This window comes from Hyperolius riggenbachi, chromosome 1, assembly GCF_040937935.1.
Source record: "Hyperolius riggenbachi isolate aHypRig1 chromosome 1, aHypRig1.pri, whole genome shotgun sequence".
Lineage (NCBI taxonomy): Eukaryota > Metazoa > Chordata > Amphibia > Anura > Hyperoliidae > Hyperolius > Hyperolius riggenbachi.
The window spans coordinates 559,656,861-559,683,319 of NC_090646.1; the positions used below are offsets into that span (position 1 = coordinate 559,656,861).

Here is a 26,459-nt window from a genome sequence, read left to right on the forward strand (position 1 = left end):
CCCTGCACAGGCTCCCTATCTGTTTCAAGATTCTATGCCTGGCGTATACATCTGTGCACAAAACCTGCCCTACCTACATCTCGGAGCTTGTTCACAGGTATACACCAGGTCGCCCCCTCCGATCCTCCAACGACCTTCGCCTCACCACTCCACGCATCTCCCACTCCCATGCCCGCCTGTAGGATTTCTCAAGAGCCGCCCCCACCCTCTGGAATGCCCTTGTTATGTCTGTCATCCTTGTATCATTGTATATATTTATTGTCCAGCACTGCGTAATATGTTGGCGCTTTATAAATACAATAAATAATAATAATAATGATGCTGTTGCAGGGATGTTTATAGATGTAGCAGGATGTAAATGAATTGTTATAGTGGTCTTTTAAGTTATATAAGAGCAGGATTTTATGTAATGAACTGAAAAGCACAGAAACACCCTCACTGCTTTTTTAAAATGAAGGTTATTGCATAAGGTCACTGCCTCTCGTTCATTGTGTAACACCCATAATGCATAACTTTTTAATGTGGACATGCAAATCATACATTTTTGCCTTTGTTTGCTAGAAATTAATCAGAAACTGCTTGTTTATAATCCATGCCTTACACTGATGATGATCAAATACTCTGAAACAGCTGTACTTAGTTCTGCAGTATGCAGTTTTATTAGTTTGTCTAGATGTCAGCTCGCATCATCACCAGAAGCCCTCTGCGTTCCCCGTTGGAGCCATTGATGGGGTGAACCGTACTGTCGCTTCTCCTACTTACACACAGGGCAGCGCAGGCTACACGGGGAACAGAGGACACAGGAGGCCACACTGGGGACAAAGGAGGCAAAACGGACACAGGAGGAAAAATGGGGGACACAGGAGGCAAAACGGGGAGAAAGAAGGGGTCACACTGGGGACAGAAGGGGCCACACTGAGGACTGAGGGGCCACATTGTGGACAGAGGGGGACACAGGAGAATACAATAATAGAGGTTCCAGAGCATCTTATACGGTGGCACATAATGTATATGTGTGTAGTATATACAGTGTATGTGTGTATATATATATATATATATATATATATATATATATATATATATATAATGTTTTGGTGAATATATATATATGTCCACTATAATAAAACCCCTGTGTCCCTGCATGTGCTGTCTCTGTGTAGCTGGGGCTGTGCTTTTTGCTATTGCGCATGTGCGCAGCACGGACACAGCCTCACAGAGACAGGAGGACAGGGACGGGGCCAGGGACCCAGGCGAGCCTGTGAGCGAGTGGCCGGGTGTGTGGCGGGTGCGAGCGCGTGTGCAGTACATACGGCGGGAGGCGGCGTGAAACACAAACCCTAGAGCCCGTTTCTAAATGGGCTTGGGTCTGCTAGTCCTATATAATAATGTCTCTGCGTCCTGTCCCTGTGTATGTGTGTCCCTGCTTTCAGACCTGACAGTTTGCTGTCTGTGAACCTCACTGCATTGTGGGTAATAACAGCTTCTTCCAACTGCCAAGCAAGCAACCTCTCCCTGTGTGCATATACTTTGTACAGCGATGGGGGATGGGCAATCGGGACATGTCTGTGTATGCATTGGGGGGGGGGGGGGTATGGGGGCTAGCGGCCGTGGCCCAGGGCCCTTTTTTTAACAGGTGGGCTTTTTTACTAGTGTGTATATATATATATGTATATCATGTTTTGGTAGATGCAGTTGAACAGTTGAAGTGTAGTAGGAGTTGCATGTTGACATCTCTATATATGCCTCTATTTATCTGATAAAAATGCAGTCAAAAGACAGGGTATTGAGGCTGTAAGATTAGAGCTGTTCTTTTCATAGTTACAATCAGCCTCAAGTGACATGAATGCAGGAAAACCCAACTTAAATACACATTTGAAAGCATCTCAAACAGTGAAGAATATAATACAAGTTTATAGCAATTGTTCCAGATTTGTTGCCTTTACTTTTGAAGCTATTGTATTTTCTGTGATATCTGTTAGGAGAAATGCAAGCGACAATAGCATCAGGTCAATTCTTCAGCAAGTTGTGTGTGACAGAACTCTTCAAATGAAACAAAGCATCTAAAAATCTTGTAGTTATAGTCTTTTTTTTTCCATGTCTTTGTATTACTTATAGTTGGGTATTATGTCATCTTGTAGAGCTCATCAGATGCTTCTCTCCACCTTGAAATCAATGCCACCTGCTACAAAATTGCTGTTCTAGAGTGTCCACATTATATTTTCAACTAAAATAAATTAAAGCTCTAACAGGGAAAAGGATCCCCATCATAAATTCTGTCAAAAGTGTTTATACAGATTGTCATGAGGTATTACGGCACAGAAGTCCAAGATTTTTAAAAAAAATATTTTGGTCTTTTAAGTCTCAGAAACAATTTTGGCAAGCAATATGAAGAGAGTTACTGTTTTGTAAAAGACAATGCACATTTTTCCCCATTTTACTTCGCTTACCACATTTAAGATTAAATAGATTATTTTATTAGGAAACCATTAAACATGTAAGTAAATCAAAGTTTGGTATAAGATAGCACCAAAGAGAACAATAGTGCCAAATTAGCAGTCATCCAGTCTTGAGATTTAGCTCCTGTAATGGTGTTAGGCTGCGTTCAGAAGCCAACATACTCGCAATTAGGGCTGATCGGAACAGCTGAATTCCGATTTCGTCGAAATTTCGTGTACCGCATGCGAAAACCGAGTTTCGTGTTCCGAATTTTCGTGTTCCGAGTGCATTTCTATTGAATTAAATAGTGTTAACTTCTGCGGTTAATTGTAAAGCCCCCGTACATGCTATCATCACCAAATTTGGCATGTATGTTAAGCAGATGAGTAGGAACATGGTAAAAAAATTTTTTTAAAACTGTGTTTTTTAAACTGTGTAAAATGACACGGCTGCAGAGCAGGTTACTGCATTCCGAGTTCTGTATACATATTGTATACATTTCATGAAAACAGACAGCGTGGGGTCCCCCCTCCCAAGCCTCCTTAACCCCTTGTCCCCCATGCAGGCTGGGATAGCCAGAATGCGGAGTCCCGGCCACGTGGGACTTCGCACCCTGAGCTATACCAGCCCGCATTGTCCATGCTATGGGGGGGCTCTGGAGGAGAGGGGCGGCCAACCTCCCCCTCTCCCCCAGAGCCCTTGTCCAATCCATGGACAAGGGGCTCTTCCCCACCTCCGGTGCCCCAGGAGGAGGTGGGGGCCGCCGACGTCCTGGGGGGTTCATGGTGCCATCCGGGGTTCCCCTTTAACAAGCGGACCCCGGAAGCCGCCCCCTCCCCAGGAGAAATGAGTATAGGGGTACACGGTACCCCTTACCCATTTCAGCAGAGTTAAAAAAAGAAATAAAAACACGACAACGAAAAAAGTCCTTTATTGTTCTAAATTAACCAGGGATACTTACCTTGCAATAATCTCACGCCAGTAACCTCAGGAGTGGTCCCACGCCAGTATCCTCTTATGACATCCCACCTCCCTCCCACACTGACGAACTCCCACCACTGAATGGTCACAGTCAGCCTCTGCATCTGTATAGCAGAGGCTGAGAACACGAAAATTTTGCCTTTAAAACAAGAAATTTCGGCAAACAGTGATGCAATCAAAATGGCCACTGGGAAATCCCCGATCGCTGGAGGCCACACTAGAGTGGCGAAACCAGTGATTTTTCACATAGATGGTGGGTCCAGGTGACCAGAGCAGGAGGTGCCCTAATCCCCTGGACCCACCCATTCATGTGAAATAACGCGTATTCTGACACTCTGAGGTGGCCCCCGGGGAACGGGGATTCCCCAGCAGCCATTTTGTTTATGACACTGTTTGCCGAAAATTCTTGTTTTAGCAAACAATTTTCGTGTTTCTAGCTTATGCAATACAGATTGCAGAGGCTGTCTACAGCCATTCATCCCCAGGAGTTCTGCAGGATCGGCAGGTGCGCGGGATCTCCTAAGAGGATAGAGGGGGGCACAGCGCAGGAAGGTGGGAAAGTGGGCACAGAGCGGCGGGGAGGGGGGGAAGCCTCCCCTCCCTCACCTAGGGCCCCCCCTTGCGCACTCCCCCCCACCTCCAGAATTCCAGCCAGCCAGCGGAACGGCTTACCGAGAGCGATAGCTCTGTGTGCCGCTGGTCTGGTATTCTGCACTGACACTGTCCAATCACGCTCTCGCAGTACTTCCTGTGAGAGCGTAATTGGACAATGCAATGCAGGAGACCAGACCAGCAGCGGCACACAGAGCTCTTCTCTCGGTAAGTGATTCCCGCTCGCTGCCAAGTTTTCAAGTTTAGGTAGGCAGGTATATAGGTGTCCCCAGTATAGATATACCCAGGTCTATAGGTGTCCCCAGTTTAGGTAGGCAGGTCACCAGTTAGTGGGGCCCCCATGCTGGAAGGGGGGGCAGTGGGCACAGAGTGGCGGGGAGGAGTGGAAGCCTTCCCCCCTCCCTCACCTAGGGTCAACCTTCCGTGCTCCCCCTCCAAAATTGCAGCCAGCAGCGGCAGCGAGCGGGAATCACTTACCGAGAGAAGAGCTCTGTGTGCCGCTGCTGGTCTGGTCTCCTGCATTGCATTGTCCAATTACGCTCTCACAGGAAGTACTGCGAGAGCGTGATTGGACAGTGTCAGTGCAGAATACCAGACCAGCGGCACACAGAGCTATCGCTCTCGGTAAGCCGTTCCGCTGGCTGGCTGAAATTCTGGAGGTGGGGGGGGAGTGCGCAAGGGGGGGCCCTAGGTGAGGGAGGGGAGGCTTCCCCCCCTCCCCGCCGCTCTGTGCCCACTTTCCCACCTTCCTGCGCTGTGCCCCCCTCTATTCTCTTAGGAGGTCCCGCGCACCTGCCGATCCTGCAGAACTCCTGGGGATGAATGGCTGTAGACAGCCTCTGCAATCTGTATTGCATAAACTAGAAACACGAAAATTGTTTGCTAAAACAAGAATTTTCGGCAAACAGTGTCATAAACAAAATGGCTGCTGGGGAATCCCCGTTCCCCGGAGGCCACCTCAGAGTGTCAGAATACGCGTTATTTCACATGAATAACACGGAGGGAGGTGGGATGTCATAAGAGGATACTGGCGTGGGACCACTCCTGAGGTTACTGGCGTGAGATTATCCCAAGGTAAATATCCCTGGTTAATTTAGAACAATAAAGGACTTTTTTCGTTGTCGTGTTTTTATTTCTTTTTTTAACTCTGCTGAAATGGGTAAGGGGTACCGTGTACCCCTATACTCATTTCTCCTGGGGAGGGGGCGGCTTCCGGGGTCCGCTTGTTAAAGGGGAACCCCGGATGGCACCATGAACCCCCCAGGACGTCGGCGGCCCCCACCTCCTCCTGGGGCACCGGAGGTGGGGAAGAGCCCCTTGTCCATGGATTGGACAAGGGCTCTGGAGGAGAGGGGGAGGTTGGCCGCCCCTCTCCTCCAGAGCCCCCCCATACCATGGACCATGCGGGCTGGTATAGCTCAGGGTGCGAAGCCCCACGTGGCCGGGACTCCGCTTTCTGGCTATCCCAGCCTGCATGGGGGACAAGGAGTTAAGGAGGCTTGGGAGGGGGGACCCCACGCTGTCTGTTTTCATGAAATGTATACAATATGTATACAGAACTCGGAATGCAGTAACCTGCTCTGCAGCAGTGTCATTTTACACAGTTTAAAAATCATTTTTCCTATGAAACTTTAAAATCGTTTATTTCAAAAACTATAAGCTCTTTTCACAAATTTTTTTTTTTACCATGTTCCTACTCATCTGCTTAATATACATGCCAAATTTGGTGATGATAGCATGTAAGGGGGCTTCACAATTCACCACGGAATTTAGCACAATTGACTTCAATGTAAACACGAATTCGGTACTCGGAATTGCAGAATTTTCGAGTTTCGAGTGCTTACTTGGAACTGCCAAATTCCGATGGCAAACTCGAAATTCGGAATCCGAGAGCTCAGCCCTACTCGCAATCACCAAATAATCCAGTTGCTGCAGACCGTTCAAATAACATAATAAAAAATAAGATTGTGTCTTTAGTTATCTTGCAATTGACTGGTAAATATTAATCAGAGACTTAAGCTAAAACATAGATATACAAAACTCCACGGTAACAGGCCCCAGAACCACAGTCTTGGGGATATGCCAGTGCCAGGCCTCAACCGGATTGCTCTGACGGTCCCGGAACAACCAAAATTGAAAGAAAGAGGCGGCACACCACTGGCTGCAAATGGATGCTTGCATTGTGGAACAGACACTACATGTTACAGACCTAATGGGCCCTTCCTCAGGTGTATAACCCGTTATACACCTAAGGAAGAGCCTGTATGATCCATAACATGTAGTGTCTGTTCCACAATGCAAGCATCCGTTTGCAGCCAGTAATGTGCCGCCTCCTTCTTTCAATTTTGGTTACTTAAGCTAAAAATGTCCTGCTAGCACCTCCCCATATATCTTTATGCTGGAAGCTGGACTACCAGCCGAAGTCTCAACAACACATTTGTTCAGTGCTCACAAAACAGTAATACAAAGATTGGTGGAGAATAATTGCTCCGACAAATGTGCCCGTGGTCCAGATATTTGGCACGGGTGACCACCTGGAACTGACGCAATAGGTGTATGTTTCTGTAGAACCTTGACACCACATTCAGGATATGAGGAGTTTTCTTGTCACCATTGAGGATATCCAAATTCAGTTTTGATGAGACTTTACATATTGTAGCCATGTATGCAGCAAATTATAAGATACGTGGCATTATAGCATAGAGCTGGAACATGTCTGACACTGGTTCAACTTGGCCTTTGTTTGCTCCCACTGATTAATACAGTGGCCAAAGTACCTCAGAGTGTGTGAAATTGAGTGACACTAGAGAGTGGATTCATGGATGGGTCCGTTTTCTATACTGAAATGTGTAATTTGTGGAGATCCAAGATTGTTTTATGTACACATGGGTGGGCGCTGGGATTAGAATTTTTATAGCATATTAAGATGTGATTTTTTTTATACATGAATCTATAATTTTATTATTTTAGTGCGAAAACTGAACAGGTGTGTTGTTAAATATAAATCAGGGCTGCACTTATTGCACAGTGTACATGTACCACCAAACAATCAATTCATGCAATAAATTTGGAAACTTTTGACTTCCGGTTCCGGCGCCTGCATGGACGGACGGCGGTAAGCGGGCTCTCCCAGCCAGAGGTCCACCTCATTATATTGCAGCCATTTCTGAACCCGGCGAGACTGCCAACTGATTGCCTCGAGACCCACTCGTTACAGTGGACACTTGGATGGACCGCTACCTATTGGGGGCAGCGCGCAGGGAGCAAGATACCCCGAAGCTACCCTGAACAACCAAGATGGCGGCGAACAAATCCCGCTCAGCTTCCCAACGGCAGGAAGAACATTCCCCTGCACGAACATGGGAGACAGATAGCGTGGAGGAAGAAAGTTTCCGAGGTATGAGGGGCACAGACCTTACAGCTCTAGCAAGAGAGGTTGCAAAACAGATCGCACCAGACCTGCAGGCCATAGTGGAGGGGGGGCGGTGAGAAAATCAATGGGGCATATCCCTAAACAGCTCCAGGAGCATAGCGGTAGAATAAAGGAGGCGGAAAACCGCATACAGCAAGCGGAGGTCGACCTGGAAGATGCACACAGGCAACTAGCTGACTCCCACAGACATAATGCAGCCTTCTATGACCGCCTAGAAGATTTAGAAAACAGATCGCGTCGTAACAACCTGCGCATAGTGGGCCTAGCAGAAACGTGCCAGATGGCAGACATCAACAAGTTCTGTGAAATAACCTTACTTGAGATGCTGGGAGTAGTAGGCCCATGCAAGGCAGAAAGAGCGCATCGAGTAGGCCCAGCACGCAAAGAAGGAGACAAATGCCTTCCGCGAATGGTCATGGTACGCTACCTGGACTATAAAGACAAGCAGAGGCTGCTTACAGCGTTCAAAGCTCGTAAAGACACAATACTGCATGAAGAAAGAAAGATAATGCTGTTTAATGACTATTCCCTGGCCATCACTAAAAAGCGTCAAGATTTTAATCATATATGCTCAAAATTGGTGTCCAGAAATATCCGCTTTGCCCTTCTATACCCCGCAACATTACGTATAACCGACAAGAACGGGGAAATATTCATCTATAAGCGACCTGAAGACGCCGAAAGATTCTTGAAATGGCCGGGTATTGATGGCAGCCCGCAACGTCACATAAGCCCCTCTGCCAACCCACGACATTCAGACCCGGGTGGCGATCCAGAGTAAGCACAAGTGTTCACGTTCAAATGAGACATTTTTCTTTTTTCTCTTTTTTTTTTTTTTTCTTTCTCTCCACGTTATCTTACAATAGTCTCATCTTTATCTTTATAACCTAATGGCTGCTACCTGTTATAGCCAAGTAAAGTTTATTTAGAGGACATGTTCTGGCTGGTGAGGAGGCTCCTCTTTGGGGAAGATGGTATGTAAAGCCAGTCCTTGCAGGGAAGAAGTGAAGTCCGAAAAGAACTTCTGGACTATGGGGCAAAAATGGTTAAGAATCATCTGGATAGTGATCCTCTTCAGATCATCTCAGCCCAATATATGGTCCAGTTTAGGGGTAAAGAGGGGACTTTAGGAGGGGCCACTCTCTGATCGGGGAATTTTTAAGCTGCATTTTACTGCCTGTTCATTTCTTTCCATGTACAGGTGCATTATACATGTTCTTGCTCTGATTCCGTATACATTAGACGGGTATAGCCATATGCCATTATCCCCCTCATCAGGAGTGACATGACTATTAAAATAGTAACTTGGAACATGAAAGGTTTACGTTCACCTAATAAACGGTCACGGATATTACGCCATTTAAAAAAACGAAAGGCGGACATAGCCTTATTACAAGAGACCCATCTTAGGGCAGACGAGTTCAAGTACCTACGCAAAGGCTGGGTGACCTCATGTTTTGGCTCACCAGCGGTAGAGAGGAAAGCAGGAGTCATCACGCTAATTAGCAAAACGTTACAGGCCAAAGCAGAACTGATCAAGGGTGACGATGATGGCAGATGGCTGGGTATTCTACTACAACTAGCAGGTGAATCCATAGTATTGTATAATGTTTATGGGCCAAACACAGATAATAGTAAATTCCTGGAGGGCCTTCAGTGGCAGCTATCTGAACATTCCTCACAACAATTAATAGTAGGAAGGGATTGGAACGATTTTATGTATGCGGGTGAAAATAGATCCGGGAGACAGGGTCAAGCTCACCATCACGAGTGGGCTAAAAGTACAAATCTGGCGCGCTTCAGTGCAACTTTACAGCTGACAGATACATGGCGTTTTTTACACCCATACGATCGGGAATTTTCGTTTTACTCGGCACCACATGGATCAATGTCACGCATAGATTATATTTTCGCAAATGAGTCAGTCACTACCCGATTAGTTGCGGCCGAAATAGCGGATATGGTCATTTCAGACCACACACCAGTGTCTGTAGAGTTGCACGAGAAGATCCAGAGAGGTACTGATATTATCTGGAGACTTCCTTCTTACTTGTATGGCGATGAAGACTTTCATGCTTTATTAAAAGGGTGGTGGTTGGAATTTAGGGAGGACAATGCGGAACATAATAGAGACTCCCATCTCCTCTGGGACACATCTAAAGCAGTCTTGCGGGGAAGAATAATGGCATATACTGCCACTAAAAAGAAACAAACAAACCAGCGATAGCAAGGGTAAGGCTAGCGTATAGCAATTATAGACGCAAACCAACTGATGAGACAAAAGCATGCTGGCAAAAATCAAAAGCAGAATCAGAACGTTGGTTCAAGGAAAGAGAATCTCTCTTAACACCTTACCGAGATCTAAAATATTATAAACACGGCAGTAAGGCGGGTCGTCTGCTGGCCTTAATGGCCAAGGGCCACTTTACGCCCACTACAATACATGCCATTAAATCAACCAATGGACAAATTGTCCACCACCCAAAAGATATCAATGAAATCTTTGCTCGCTTTTATAGAACCCTGTATGCTGCCCCACCAGGGGAGGATGGGACCGAAATGGATAATCTGCTAGAGAGGATAACACTTCCTAAACTTACCCAAGACGAATTGGATGAGCTTAATTCTCCCATATCAGAAAAAGAAATCCAGCAGACCATCCGGGCCCTGGCCAATCATAAGGCTCCGGGCCCGGATGGTCTGCCAGGAGAATTTTATAAAATCTTACAAAAAGAAGTAGCCCCCGTTTTAACTGCGGTATTTAATAAAACCCTGAAGGGGGAGAAATTGCTCCCCTCTGGGAATGAAGCTTATATCAAACTTCTATTAAAGCAGGAAAAGGACCCACAAGATCCTGGCTCCTATAGGCCAGTTTCTCTGATTAATAAGGACATCAAAATCATGACAAAAATAATGGCTGATAGGCTGGCTCTCTTGATGCCCAAGCTGGTCAACCCAGAACAGGTAGGATTTATAAAGGGGAGAGCGGCAGTAATTAACATTAGGAAAGTGTTGATAGCTTTGGAACATACCAAAGCATACCCACGCATGGGAAAATCCAACGCTATAATAACGCCGAAAAAGCGTTTGACGCTGTAAATTGGACATGGACCACCAAAGTACTGAGGAGAATGGGGTTCCAGGGAGCCTTCCTTAAAATGTTTTCTCTGTTATATAAAGAACCGATGGCCCGCATATTCACAGCTGGCTTATCTCAACCTGTAGAGCTGCAAAGGGGGACTAGACAGGGATGCCCCCTGTCCCCCCTGCTGTTTAATTTAGCCTTGGAACCTTTAGCTAGACTACTACACAAGGAAATTGGGGGTATCCAGATTGGTCAGATGAAACTTGCATTAACTTTATTCGCGGATGATCTCCTGATATTTTCAGCGGATCCAAACACAGACCTGCCTAATGCTCTTAAAATCATACAGGAAGTGGGACAGCATTCAGGGTTTAAAATTAATGTAAATAAAAGCGAGATCCTACCTTTTATCAAAATTTGCTGACCACCGGGAATTTGAGGGGTTGGGATTGAAAATGGCAAGGGAGAAAATCAGATATTTGGGAATTGACATAGGACGGCAACCTAACTCTCTGTACTCCTATAACATCTCTCCATTGGTTAAAGCAGTTATATCACAACTGCAAGGCTGGAACAATATCCCCCTAGGAGTAATGGGGAGATCTGCCTTAAAAAAAATGATCAGCTTTGGCAGGCTCCTCTATCCAATGCAAGTATTACCATTGCTATGGAAGCATGTAGACATAACGGCACTAAACAAAGCCTTTAGTAAGTTTGTTTGGAATAATAGGAGACCCCGCATAAAGCTAAGCAGTCTGCAACTCCCAAAGGAGATGGGAGGCCTAGGCTTCCCAAACATAAGAAAATATAATCTTTCATGTGTCTTTCGACATACTCGAGACTGGTTAATGGGCACAGAAGAATTTTCCAATACTACCTTGGAGGGACATGTTGCCGAGCCCTTCGACCTAATTGGTATTCTACATACTGGTTGGGCCGATCTACCATTGCGTTTGAAACACAATATTATCTACAGAGAGACTCTCATAGCCTGGAGGGAAATCAGAAAATTATTTGGTCTACCATGGAAAATCTCTAAGTATACCCCTGAGGGTAATCTGGGCTTTCCACCGGGTTTAATGCATCCAAATTATCTTAAATGGAAGGACAGGGGTATTACTAACTTGGGAAATCTACTAGACCTAAGAACACATACGTGGCTTACGTTCGCGGAGGTGGCTCAGCAATATGGAATCCCTAAATCAGACTTCCTAGCATATAGACAGGTCAGATCATTCAAGGGAACTCAGATTAGAGAAATCTCAGTACTAGCCTGTATTCACCCCATTGATAAATTCTTAAGGCCAGAAGGTGGCAAAAAGTCATTATCAGACATCCAAAAAGAATTGGTCAACTTAGGAGCCCAACATTTAGCCGTCAGAAATATGGCAAAATGGAATAAATTCTTAACAGTCCCAGACCTAGAACACAGGATAATAGATGGGAACAATTGCGTTAGGCAAACAATTGTAAGTGAGAGATGGAGAGAATCACACCTACTTATGATATTCCATGCTAAATATGCTTTCAATATTAGATACCGCTCTCCCAGACCGGGTTACATAGACCACTGCCCGAAATGTAAAATAGCCCAAGCCGACATGTTCCATTGCCTGTGGAACTGTCCGCAGATACAAAGATATTGGGATGAGGTTTTAAAATATGCTAGGAGAATAGGCAAGGTTAATGTGCCAAAAGACCCTATGATCCTATTGTTCAATTCCATTGCAAAAGAAGATAATGCAATCAAGGTTTCCACTTTACTACACATTTTATTTGTAGCAGACAGAAAAGTAATATACAACAGATGGATCTACCCTACTCCTCCAACTATCTTGGACCTACAGGAAGAACTAAGGCATCTTATGCTGTTAGAAAAACTGGACGCTAGTCTAAATAAGGAAAAGGGCACTAAAAAGTTCTTCAAAAAATGGAAACCTTTCATGTTGGACGTCTACTCGGACACAGATTTAAACAAAATCGTGACCCCGTTTAAATATACCACATGGTACTTGAAAGCTCACATAGCTGGTACGCTAGGACGCTTGGACTTTGGCGTATGACCAATGCTACAGTATACGGATTTAATAAAGCCAATTAACCCAAGGAGTTATAGACTTCCACTTAGATATAGTATGATCAGAGAGTGGTGAGGGTGGGGGGGAGGGTATTGGTTGGGGGAGAGGGTTTAGGGCAGCCCAGGGAAGGCTGGGGAGGGGGGGGGAACAACCACATTAGTCACGCCAATGCCTGTTGCATTGTAACATTAATCTGACCGCTCTGTGTACTTTGTGGATAAAAAAATGTTGGAAAATTAATAAAACATGTTTTTAAAAAAAAAATAAAGACGGTTTACACTTAAAAAAAACAAAAAGAAACTTGGGAACTTTTTGAACATAAAGGATCAATCAGGCGCTTTGTATTTGGCTTTTTCAAAATATCATTCACAATTTAGGACACTGATCAGAGCAACTGATCACCCAAAAGTTGCCCATGTCCACAGATCCACCCTCAATGTACACAAGTTTTTTGTAACATTAAAGCAACAACATCATCTGCTCACAAATCATTAGCAGATACTGGTACAGACAAAACATACTGTAACTGAAGTGTTTATTTGCAATGTTTCTAAATTAATACAAATCTGAAGAGGACTATATTTTCCCTTTAATATAGCATTTATGTATTTATGGTAAAGCATGTTTAGCAAGATTCAACTAATTATTCATAATGGATGTTACTAAGCAACTCCTGCTTAAATGCTTTGGTCTAGACATTGGTGACTTGACTGATACTGCAAGTGCTTCATGCCTCAATGATAAGAGCATTAGTATTATAAATCACTCATTTGCATCAGAAAAACTGCTAAGTCTCGGTGCTCGATATAGAATAAAACTTTTTTATTCCGTTTCCTCTGGGGAGAAGAATTTAATGAATTTCTACTGTTTATCTTAGATTTTGGCAAAAAAAAAAGATGATGTTCTTAGCTGTGTCATTTGCAGATCTAAGCCATGACATTCGCCCACTTGTACAGCAAATGCAATCAAAATGGCTAAAATGGAATTCAAAGTAATGAAGTCTCAAAGTCATGACTTTATCAAAATATAGTCAAATGAAGATGAGGACGCACAGTAAATTTTAATAACTAGAACATTAGCAAAGAGGGTGCAACAAGATTTTTTTCTAACCAGGGATGAGGACATGCAGTACTTTTATAACCAGAAAATAAAGTTTAGACAAGTTGCAGACAATTGCCAAGGATTAACCAGGGAAAAGATGGAAGCAGGAAATTTCGGCACCTCTGACCAGCTAGAAGTTTAAGCACCGTATAGACAACAATGTTAAATGGGGCTATAGTGGTACCCAGTGTACAATATTGGTGTTGAGTTTAGCTTTAATATAGCCAAAGTCTGGAGAATATCTACTGTATAAATAAGCGACATACATAGTCGTAAAACCGAGAGATCGTGGTAACATACTTAGATAGTAAAACTGAGGATCTGACTCAAAGTTATGTCAAATAAAGAGAGCTAAACCATGAATTGTGTCAAATAAGGAGAGCTAAGCCATGAGTTATTATGTTAAATAAAGAGAGTTAAACCATGAGTCATGTCAAATAAGGAGAGCATAACCGTGAGTTATGTCAGATAAGGAGAGCTAAACCATGAGTTATGTCAAATAAAGAGAGCTAAACCATGAGTCATGTCAAATAAGGAGAGCTAAACCATGAGGTATGTCAAATAAGGAGCGCCAAACCGTGAGTTATGTCAAATAAGGAGAGCTAAACCATGAGTTAAGTTAGATAAGGAGAGGTAAATCATGAAGTCATTTAAAGAGAGTCTGAAGCGAGAATAAATCTCGCTTCAGACCTCCTAGATAGCAGGGGCATGTGTGCCCCTGCTAAACCGCCGCTATCCCACGGCTTAACGGGGGTCTCTGATCCCCCAAATCCCCTCCGTAATGGGGGGGGAGCGCTTCCTGGTTGGGGCAGGGCTAACCGCCGCAGCCCTGCCCCACGCGCGTCTGTCAGCGCCTATCTCCGCCTCTCCCCCGCCCCTCTCAGTCTTCCTACACTAAGAGGGGCAGGGAGAGGCGGCGATGCGCCGCTGACAGACGCGACTGGAGGCAGGGCTGCAGCCATTAGCCCTGCCTCCAGGAGCGACCAAGTCTGCGACCAAGTGTCGCAGTGGGGGGTTTGGGGGTCAAGGGACCCCCGTTTAGCGGCGCTATTGCGGCGGTTTAGCAGGGGCACACGTGCACACGTGTGCCCCTGCTAACTATGAGCTCTGAAGCGAGATTTATTCTCGCTTCAGAGTCTCTTTAAGGAGAGATAAATTATGAGTTGATAAATAAGGTGAGATAATTTAACAGGAAAGCTTTGTGAATCAGGCCCATTGTTCATTAAACAATCTCAGAAGAAAATTACTGAAGACATTCCCTTCACCAGGTTGGGAACTGTTAATACTCAAAATTACATAAGGCAACTTTTGCGCATATTTACACTTTAGATGAGCTCCTTGGTGTTTAATAATTATCCACCAAATCCTAAAACTGTGGCTGTAAGTAAATTGAGGTTTTTAAACTAACATAAAAATGGACAATGCAAATATATTTTTATTTGGCAATGACTACTACTGATTAGTTCATTTTTATTTCTGGCATTTCTCATAGCATTAATTTCCTGAAAATGCAAATCTGTTTTCTTGTGATCCATGTACATATAATATAACATTTTTGTTTCACTTGTATATTTTTTTCTCAGCTGCAGAATGTCTTTGGAAGTTGCACCCTCCTGGCTGCAAGAGCAGGACATTAGTATTATTTACACCATATGGCATTTTTATTTGCAGTGATTTAAAAGCCTCTTAGCATGACTGGCTCTTAATATAAATCTCACAGTTTCTGCTGCGCACTTTACAGTTTTAATAGTAACAGCTAACAAGCCACGGATTGGGCAGGAAAAACTCAGACATGCTTAATTGCGTATTATAATGACCCAATAATTATGTTTTCCATTTGAGCACTTAGTTGCAAAGATTCCAAGATCCTTTTTTTTATTATTATTATTGCTCTAAACCATAAATGTTGCATTTATCTGTATTATTACATGGAGGAATGCATTGCTTTTCTAAACCTGGGAAAAAATAAGTTTGCTTTGTTATACATTTAGAATGAAAAGTAATTTCAAATATACATTATTTTTATTTTTATTGTGATCTTTAATATGTTTAAATGGTCAAAGTACATGAAACAAATACTTATGAAGAGTTAATAGGCCTGATCCAATGCACCTTTTCTCCTAAGTTTTCTCCTAGGAGATAATTTTCATGCTCTACTTAAAATAGCTTTTCACCACTCTTTAGTTGAAAAAGACCAACAAGTAAGTGAAAATGTACTGTCAAAATTATTCTGAGTATGTTCTTGCTTGCTGGTGGCTCCAAGGCATCTTATTGATAAGATATGAAACATCATCTAGGAGAAAACTTAGGAGAAAAAGGGAAGTGGATGGGGCCCAATGTATTTTAATATGCTAACATCAGACTTTCAAGTGTACCAGAGATGACATGTGACATGATGAGATAGACATGTGCATATACAGTGGCAAGCATACAGACACTTATGCTGTGCTTCTTTTCTTTTTTCCCTGCCTGAAAGAGTTTATAATTAGCTAGGGAACTGACAGTTTTTCTCCATTCAGGACTCAGTCGGCTCACTGATCGCAAATTACAGCTATAAAACACTTTCCTAAGCAGATACCTGGGCATTTTACTGTGAAAGGAAAGGATAAAAAGGTCAAAAGTTCATGTATTTTCACTCTGGTGCTCTTGAGACACTGCAATTGAGCAGAGACTATGAAACATTAAATCTGCTTTGTAAATGTTTATACATAAAATAAAACCTGGAGATATCTAAAAGAGTCATTTTTAGGAGTAGAAGGACAGGTCCAATTGTTTATCTCATTAGTTTATTTTCATCTCTGGTTTACTTTAAGCCTAAAATTATTTTTTTAAGCATGTAATATATATCAGTTTTACACAAGTTGCTTTGTAATTTAATTGTATTAAATATTGCTTTAATTTGTAAGTCTGCAACAAGATACTATTTCCTATATATGGCAGATGATTCAAAACACTAGTATTCCCAGTTTGAGCAATTCTCCTACAGACACAAGCAGATAGCATGATACAGTTCATCTGATCAGTCGGCTCTGATCCCTCATTAGTAAATGTTTGCTTTCACAACAGTATAAAGCAAACTTGGAATGAAAATTAACATGAAACAATTCATTGTTGGTGTTTCATTAAAAATAATCAAAACATAGAACTGATATATATATACAGTATATGTAAGTGAGTACAATGCTCACATGTTTGTAAATATTTAATAATATATTTTCATGGGACAACATTGAAGATATGACACTTTGATACACTTTGATACACTATAAAGTACCATAGTCTGTGTACAGCTTACATAACAGTGTAAATTTGCTGTCCCTCAAAAATACCTCATCACACAACCATTGATGTCTAAACTGCAGGCAACAAAAGTGAGTGTCAAAATTGTGCCCAATTAGACATGTTCCCTCATTACTCGTTAGTGTTACAAGGTCTAATGTGTTAATAGGGAATGTGTGTTAAATTTGGTATTATCACTCTCACACTCTCTCATACTGTTCACTGGAAGCTCAACATGGCACCTCATGGCAGAGAACTCTCTGGGGATCTTAAAGAAAACTGTTGCCCTAAATAAAGATGGCCTAAGCTATAAGAAGATTGCCAGCACCCTGAAACTGAGCTGCAGCATGGTGGCCAAGACCATACAGCAGTTTAACAGCACAGGGTCCACTCAAAACAGGCCTTGCCATGTTTGATCATGGAACTCTAGTGCACGTGTTCAGTGACATATCTAGAGGTTGTAAAAAAAGATAAGAAGGAAGCACTCCTTGTGTTTAAAAGTAGAAAATAGATCCTTGCCTCTATGTAGAGAGCAGCTCACCTTATTAGATGACTGAAAATGGCAAAATGTTATTGACAAACTTGGATGAAACAAGGGTGATTCATGGGAAACGCATCAGGCCACTGCAAGAATTTTATTTTTTTCTGTCCTATAAATGTTTGCTACTTGCCTATTGGCGAAAAATGCCAGTGATTTACTAATATCCCGATCCAGCCGTTAAGGGTTAATAATTCAAGTATGCAACTGACAGTTTCTCTCTAGTTGGACTATAGCATTACTTACTTTTATAACTAATTACACCCATATTACTCTTGCTTGGCAAAGAACAACTTTTGAGTGCATGGAATAGATAAAAAAGGTCAAAGATTGAGACTCTGAAAAACAAATAGACTGTGTCATTGAGCTGAGACAATAAAATAATTAAACCTACATTTTTAGCTTTTAAACACACACAAAAACTGGAATTCTGAAAAGGTCATATTTAGGAGTAAGAGGATAAAGAGGAGGATAAAGAATCATTTATCTCATGATTTTTTCAATTCAGGTTTGCTTTAAAGCATCAGTCCACTCAAAACTAATTTTAAATTTACTAATTCAGTCAGTAAAAACATTACACAAGCTTATTTCCTCTCTCCTACGCTGATCTTGTCATACCGGACAGCCCCTTACTACACTGGTGGTTAGATCTCCCAACTGCAGCATACTTCTTTCTCTGAAAGTCTAATGGGACCCATTGACATAAGATGTCAATCAAGACAAGACAAGACAAGACAAATAACATTTATATTGCGCTTTTCTCCTTGCAGACTCAAAGTGCCAGAGCAGAGCAGCAGCCACTAGGGCGCGCTCTATTGGCAGTAGCAGTGTAAGGGAGACTTGCCAAAGGTCTCCTACTGAATTAGTGCTGGCTTACTGAACAGGCAGAGCAGAGATTCGAACCCTGGTCTCCTGTGTCAGAGGCAGAGCCCTTAACCATTACACCATCAGCCAACTCACCATTATTCATAACTATTCCCTCCTAAGTTAAGTAAAACCACCTGCACTTTTTGGGCACTCACAGCTCCCCTGCTCCATCCATAAGAATATAAAAGCTTGGCTGAGCTGTATGTTCCTGTCAGCAGACAAAGAATATTGAGAGCAGTTCTGTCATGACTACACATACAATTTCCATTTAAAGTTTAAAATAGGCTTAAAGTGTACCCGAGGCAGAATGTCTGCCATGATTTGGAAACAGAGGCATGTTAGTGATATCATTACATGCCTCTGTCCTTTTCTTTACTTTTGTTGGTCCCACCAGCTGCTGCATCCCCCCCTTCAAAAAAAAATGCCAACAAGGAGACTGCCGGCATTTCAATATCAGAAGGAGAGCTCTTTCCCCGAGAGCGACTCTTACTCTTAAACAGTGTAGCAGCGGTCCGCGCATATGGCGCCCACGCTGCTCATCTTCTAAAGTACAGGTAAGCTGCCGCCCGGCAAGTTCACACCCTTTTCTTAAGCACACAGGTGCAGCCAACATTTTACTACACACTGGTGCAATCAATGCTCCCAGATTCTCCACAAACTAACACCAATACCAGACCGCCCCTCACGGAGCATTTGACCACATAATTACAGCAAACATATACAGTACTGGAGCCTCAGCCTGCTCTATGCCACATCAGAGTTTTGTTACCTCTGGAATTCCCCAACAATGCAATGTGAACCTAAGTATGTATTAAATCGGTAGATGCCCCATGTACTGCATATCATTCACAATACCATATATACCAGGCAGCAACAACAATGTGGACAATAATCCTATGTAGAGTTTAGATTGGGGTGGTTTTTTAAATGTGGTTCAACTGTTCCTTTATAGGGCTGTTACGTGACACAATCATATGTTATAGATCAGAACGGCACCCCATGTACCAATTATGTATATATATTGGAAATGTAATTGTCTAATACTATATAGTGTTTATGATTATAGTATCTTATGTTGATTGATCATCTCATATGTTACAGATCAGAATTGCACCCTTTGTATTATTTACGTGTATATATAGTGGAAAAGTAACCTTCTATAATTGTATTTTAAGAGTATAGGATTTTTTTGATTGAATACTATTTTATGAAAAAGATGTTTTAGTCTGAGCGCCATCTTTGCTTTTTATTTTTCTACAGCATGATATTTGACCTGAGGAAGTGACTTGGTCGCGAAACGCGTTGTCCCTAGTGCTTAATAAACTGAATTGTATTACTACTACCATTATGTGTATGAGTCTTCATACCAGGTAAGATTTTCTACCCTTACCTTTGATCACTTGACGTGCATTGATATACTTTGAAACATAAGGGCGCCTCCCACAGTGTATTATGTTAAACAGCACCTCATAAAGTGAGGTTACACCACCATATTATTATAGTGGTGATTTTTTCCGGGAGCGGCGACCGACATGGCCGAGTGGAGACGGCACTTCTCCACATGTTTTGATGGTGGTTGCCTTCAAAAGCAACCAAAAAATTGTGAGTATATTTTCACTACGATAGACCAAGTGTCGCAACGTTAATACACGATATCGGGCTCCCGGTGTTTTTCTACCCTTACTAGTACTAGACTCTTGCAGAATGCCCTCTCAGGCATCAGGAACGCCCCTTCGCCACCACAACCTGCCCTCCGTTCTTGCATAGTAAAAAAAAGTGTACAAGAGGAGCTACTGAGCATGCCAAAAGCTCAGGCCCTCTCATGCACTGTTCTTGGGCATGTGCCATGACCCTGGAGGTACTTCCAGGGTCGCGGCCATCTTGGAAATAGTTTTTTTTTCATTCTTCCTTCCCTGGTGGACAAATGGAACAGCGGGGAACAGTGTTGTAAGGGACTTACTTCCGGGATCCAGTGACACGGCCGTCTCTGCCAAGAGCAGGTCGCGTCCTGGCACTTCTGCATGTCGGCAGCCGTCCTCAGCTGGTGACGCGTGCATTGGGGATCGCTCTGCGCATACTGGTGGGCGGATGCCTCGCTCCTCTCGGCCGCAGTATGGTCTGAGGTGGCGACAGAGCTAGTGTCAGCTGACAGGATAGTCAGCTGACACTTAGGCAGGGATTTATTTAATAAATATAAATATAATGGATGCTGACCCTGGCTGGGATTGAACCCTGGTCTCTCGCGTCGGAAGCGATGCCCTTGACCAGTATGCTATAGCTGACACACAGTCAGAATATTTTACTGGTCAGTACTGGTTAGTCAGCTGACATGTATTGCCACCCAGGGGCGTATCTTGGTAATATAGCGCCTATGGCAAGCACTGAAATTGCACCCTCCTCTGGTCGGAGCCCTCTTCCTCTCTAAAAACAGCATCCTTTCTCGCGTACATGTGTAATGGTTGCCCGTGTTTTTTGGGCTTGGAATGTTGCTGAAGGTACTTTTCTGGAAATATATTATCTTATTCTCTTATTCCCTTGCTGTTCTCTTTGCTAACACTAAGCCAAGTGTGCCATATGTAAGTTAAGTAGCCATGTTCCTCGGATAACAGAATTAATCCGATCTGAGGTCTAAGTGATAAGGAGGCATGGGGCGCAGCACAAGGGCAGGCATGGTGGTGCAGTACAGGAGCAGGCATGGCGCCCATGGGTGCTATGGCGCCCATGGCACGAGCCATGCCTGCACCCCTCTAGATACGCCTCTGTTGCCACCTATGTCAGCTGACACTTAAACAGGATTAATGCCTGCATGTGATTGGCTGTTATGTACATGTGGCCAGCCACTAATTGGATGCTGTCAGTATTTAAACCTTGCTGTGACAGTTGTATGTTGACCGTGATAGCTCTAGCTTGCTCGTTGCTGGGTGCTCTGTATACCTGCTCTTGTTATATTGGATTATCTGGATTTCAACCTCTGCTTGTTTACTGGACCTCCCTTGTCTGCTGCCTGAACCGACCTATTGCCTGAATTATTGTTACGACTCTTTGCTGCCTGGATTGACCTCGGATACGTTCTTTGACCTCTCTTCTGCCTAGCCCTCCTGTAGTGCGATATCTCTGGTTACCCGTGTATGACCCTGGACTGTTGCTGGACTTTGCTACTCTGTGTTCTTGTTTGGGCCTGGAAGTTTATTTGCTCACCCTACATTTAGCTCCAATACCTTGCACACTAAAGGCCTGGGTGTAACCGAAGTCGGGTAGGTGTTGTCTTCTCACCTCTCATTCAAGCGCGGACGCGCCACATAGGGTGAAGCGTGTGGAGGTAGATTGGAGCATTGGAGCTGATTCGTGATTCCTACAGGCCTGACAAGTGTGAAGTGGCGTGTTGGGATTTGGAAGACGAGCTGAATTAGGAAGTGTGTTTATTTTTCAATTTTTAAACTCCGCCTCGGGTTCTCTTCAAATCCTACTGCGTAATCCATAACTAAAGTACATTTGGCTTGCTGAAGATTGTAAGGAGCCAGCGTGTTTCACCAACATTAACCAAGAAGTGAAATACAACATAAATCAGAGTTAGTTTGCCTCATCTCTCCTTCCTTCTATATCCAGCATAAAATGTACATATTCATGCCTCCTCCGAGGATTAAAGATAAATTGCCTAGATATATATTGATTTATTCTGCCAGTCCAAATTAAATACATTATTATACAGGGTTTGCTTCTTCGTAGACAAGATTTGGCTTAAGCTGTATTCACATAGGCGCTGGAGTCCTTGTCTGATGGGCTTCACCAGCTACGTGGTGAATCAAAAGTGAAAGTTGCCTTAATTAAAGATAATTGCTCCAAATGCATTAGTGATTTTCTGTACACACAAATCTTCAGGAAAATGTATGATGAGGCATGGGTGGAAGCAAATTATCTTTAATTCAGCTTCCATTCTCCTTAATTTAATTGAATGAATGCAGTAAGGATCCTTCTCAGCTATCCCATGAAAGGACATTGCAGTGGTGTCACCATGCGGCAATGTGGCCTGATAAAAGACATGAGGAATCCATTTTCATGTCCTGACTATGCTTCTAACTGGCTACTGATTGGCATTCCTAAAGCCTTGTACACGACATAAATGAAACACGGCCGAGGCGGCTGTCACGGACGAACCGCAAGGAAACACAATCGATTTGGGATAAAACACAATCAGTTTTCTGATTGTGTTTCTTCATTTCCAATACAAATTGCATGTCTAGGGACCCACAGACCATTCTCTGGGGTCCAGCAGGTAGTAGACCCGGTTCATGTGATTACAGCTGTTCTCCTGCGCGGCCAATGTTTGTGTTTAATTAACGGGTACAAAAGAAGTCTTACTTCTTCTCAGTTAGGTGTGAAACTACCATCTGAAAAGGAGCATTTGGCTTGTACTGCTATAGGGGTCTTTTGACTCAGCAGGGTACGAGAAAGCCTGGATTCACTGGGAGCATATATAAAATAAATGTATTGTATGATTTTTGCCTTTTTAAGAGCTACTGTACCTAGGATAGCTATGAAAGTTATATCATTTGATTTGTGATGTCTCGCTAAACATTTTGGTACCCCTTTTAAGGAGTTGCCATAAGCCACGGACACGTTATTCAAGCTCTCAGTCCCAGAACATCCTACAATATCTATGTATAATATCAATTCAATCTATATTTTTTGAGGATTATGGTTTTGTTATTTTTATTGGTGTGCATTGACCGTGGAATGAAAATGTCATATTTTTTGGACTCAAATAAAAACACACCCAAACTCCAGCCCAGGTTCTGCCTCCAGGTCCCGCCCTAAGAGCTGGATCATTCAAAAGGAACAGGCTGGAAGTTAATCTCAGTTCTCCATTACTTACCATCAGGATTGTGGGCAGCCAGCATGAGAACCTAGGCTGGCGGCCAATTTGTCCGACTTTTACTCTGGAACAAAGGAATTTACCCATTTTGCTTGGAGTTTACACAAAGGACATATTTCTTCCAACTTTAGGTACTCATTTCCCCCCCCCCCTTTATATTTTACACTGGGTTGTCATCTCTATAATTGTTACTTTGAATAATTTTCTGTATATATTAATTATTTATATTGCATTTATAATTAAAAGACTTTGTTTTAAGTCAGGTTTTCTCAGCTGCAAACCTGCTTTCAGCCATGCAGCCATCCATGTTTGTGTTTCTGTAGTTCGCATGCTCTCTTCTAGCCTGTCTGCTGCCCAATTCCAGTGGTTTCAGTGCACCGATTACATCCACCAGGTTGGATGGTCTGTGTGTTGAAATAGATTGGAAGGCAATGAGCGGTCCGGCCACTAGGGGGCGTTTGACAGCGGTCAATAATGAGAATCTAATAAGGTGTGTACAATGGCGCCTGGTGTCCCCCAACACCCCAGCCAATGATCAAACTGGCGGATCAATTTGGCCAAGTGCTGCCTGGCCTAAAATATTTTTTTGCCCCACTTACCCTGCCCAGGGCATGCTGTGTCTCCTGCTCCGCTCTGTCAGTCCCCGCCCCCCCCCCCCCCCCGACATAGCAACAGAACATGTCTGTACAGTGTTGGTCCTGTAATATTGCCAAGTTGCCCAAAGGATTGAGTCCTGATTCCATGCCGGGCGACATCCCTCGTGCATGTGTACAAAGCTTAGGGATCACATTAGGGAACGTCAGCTGTACTGTGGAAGACATAACTTTAGAATGCTGCTGAATGAGGAAATTTAATGCAGGATTGAACTTCATCCCAGTCAGTAGCTGATTCTCAAATAGATCATCGGGGGAGAGCTGCATGGCTGATATTGTGGTGAAACCCCTCCTGCAGGGGGATGTTATGACCACGGTCCTGACAGTTTGCTGTCTGTGAACCTCAATGCATTGTGGGAAATAATGGCTGTTTCCAACTGCCAAGCAAGCAATATGTGGTTAGAACTCTTAATAAAACTCTTAGTAAAAGAACAGTACAGATCACCTGGCAGAACTAAATATGTCACCACCAATGATAAATTTTAAAAGGTAAATCAGAATGAATAAATATTTTACAAACACTGACTAAATAATTTATGAATAAGTATTGTAAAAAGAAAATTCTATTCCTTATGTTATTTTTTACTACAGTTTCACTTTAAGCATCACTAGTCACATAATGAATATCACAGTGTATAGAGCCCCATCCAGAGCTTATCATTAAGTTACTTTCCAGTAGGTTGCAAAATGAGTCATATGTACCTTGTTTGTTCTTCAGACTGTATTGATTTTGTTAGAGATGGCCGTTTATATCTGCGCAATGACGCCACATTAATGATAAGAGCTTTCTGTAGAGGGTCATGGGTGTGGCGTGAATAAATGGTGGCAGGGGTACCTCATCTCTCTAAAATGCATCAAGTAAAAAAAACCAGTGGACCTGAACTCTTGAAATTATTTCATAGTTACCTTGGCATTCTTTTGTCCCTGTCTTTTTAGTTTGTTCTTTTGGCTGACCATACTATCTACTGGGGGGACATGGCTAAACTGACATCACTGTTATGATGGAAGGAAGGGTCTCATGGTAGTTTCACTTGTTTTAGGGAGATCATAATAGCCACACTCGTTATAGGAGGGAAGAGGGGCCAATTTGGCTACCTTTGTTATCTAACTCCTAAGCCTTGGCTTCATCTTAGGTCATCAACAAACAATTTACTACTAGATGTTAGTGAAGTTAATTTTCTTCTTATGAGCTTTAGTATTTTGTGTACGGGTTTCTCAGGTGATGCTGCACTGAAGCTGCCTACCTTTAAAGGTGTACAGGGCAGCCAAAATGGAGGATGGCCATGGTTTAGCTGAAAGACCTGAAGACTTACCAAGCATGCACAGGGCCAGTTCTAGACTTTCTGCTGCCTGAAGCAAAATTTGGAGGATGCGCTGTCGCCCCCACCCCCTGGAAAGGCTGAAATATATATACACATATACCCCCTTCATATATACTTCATATATACCCCCATATAAACGTATCACCAGAGAGAGATCACCATGGCTAGTCAGAGTGGAAGCTTTGCCATGCGACCAATCAGGTGTGGGTGCCGGCACCAGATTGGCCAATCACAGCTGCCTGCGCTTCTTTTGCTAACTGGGACCGATGGTCTCGCGGGACTACAGCACCTTCATTGGGCCAATCACTGCACTCGTTCAGTAGCAGTGACCTATCTGAAGTAACTGGCATGGTGATCTCTCGCGGGTGATGGGGTTTTACTGTAGCATGCTCAATGATGTCATAGGGAAGGGTAGCAGGTGCCACTGGTCGAATAAGGACAGGGATGCATGGATGAGGAGGGTAGTGTGTGTGCCAGGAAGGTGAGCAGGAGAGTGGAGAGGAGGCAGGTGCCAGTTGCTTGAAACTGTTTGTCCAAATGCCGCCACCTAGATTTTGCTGCTTGAGTCACCTGATTCAGGTGGCTTAAAGGTGGCCATACACTTATAGATTTGCAGAAGATTCGACCATCAGATAGATTTCTGTCAGATGCCTGTCAAGTCCTATCTGACAGGAATCTATCTGATGTGTGCCACATACTAGAAACAGATTTCAGAATTACATCTATTGGAAATCGATCTAAATGCATTATTGGACAATTAGATCCAATGCAACTCTATAGGCCATTGATCTGCTGCCAGCAGCAGATCGACCTAGATCTTCCATCCTGTCAGATAGATCAAATCGATCAAAATCGGCCGCAAATCGATCGAATGGGGAATTTGATAGAATCGATTTCTGATCGATCGATGGCTGAAATCGACCAATGTATGGGCCCTTTTATGGTAGGCCTGCCCTTGAGCGTGCACATTAAATACTTTTGGCTGGTAATCTTAGACCATTAGGGGTGTTAATCACATGGGAAATCTTTAAGATTAGACAGAGAGGGAACATTATAGTATCAATTTACCCCCAAAAACCTGTTTCTAAGCTACTCTATCTACACTGCACTGCCTAGCTACACTGCACTAATCCCTGCTGCCCTACCAGCTAAGCTACACTGCTCTGCACTACACTACACTGCAATACACTACACTGAACTG

General features: G+C 43.3%; 1 long non-coding RNA gene across 4 annotated transcripts in view; it reads left to right on the forward strand.

Moving 5' to 3' along the window:
* Positions 1 to 1,592: 1,592 nt before the first annotated feature.
* The window catches only part of LOC137557470 (uncharacterized), a 135,028-nt gene continuing 110,161 nt past the window's right edge, over positions 1,593 to 26,459 (forward strand). For all 4 annotated transcript variants that reach the window (XR_011029575.1, XR_011029577.1, XR_011029574.1 and 1 more), the window contains exons 1-2: positions 1,593 to 1,633; positions 19,671 to 19,780. This is a non-coding gene — a long non-coding RNA (uncharacterized lncRNA). The remainder of the gene's footprint in view (positions 1,634 to 19,670; positions 19,781 to 26,459) is intronic.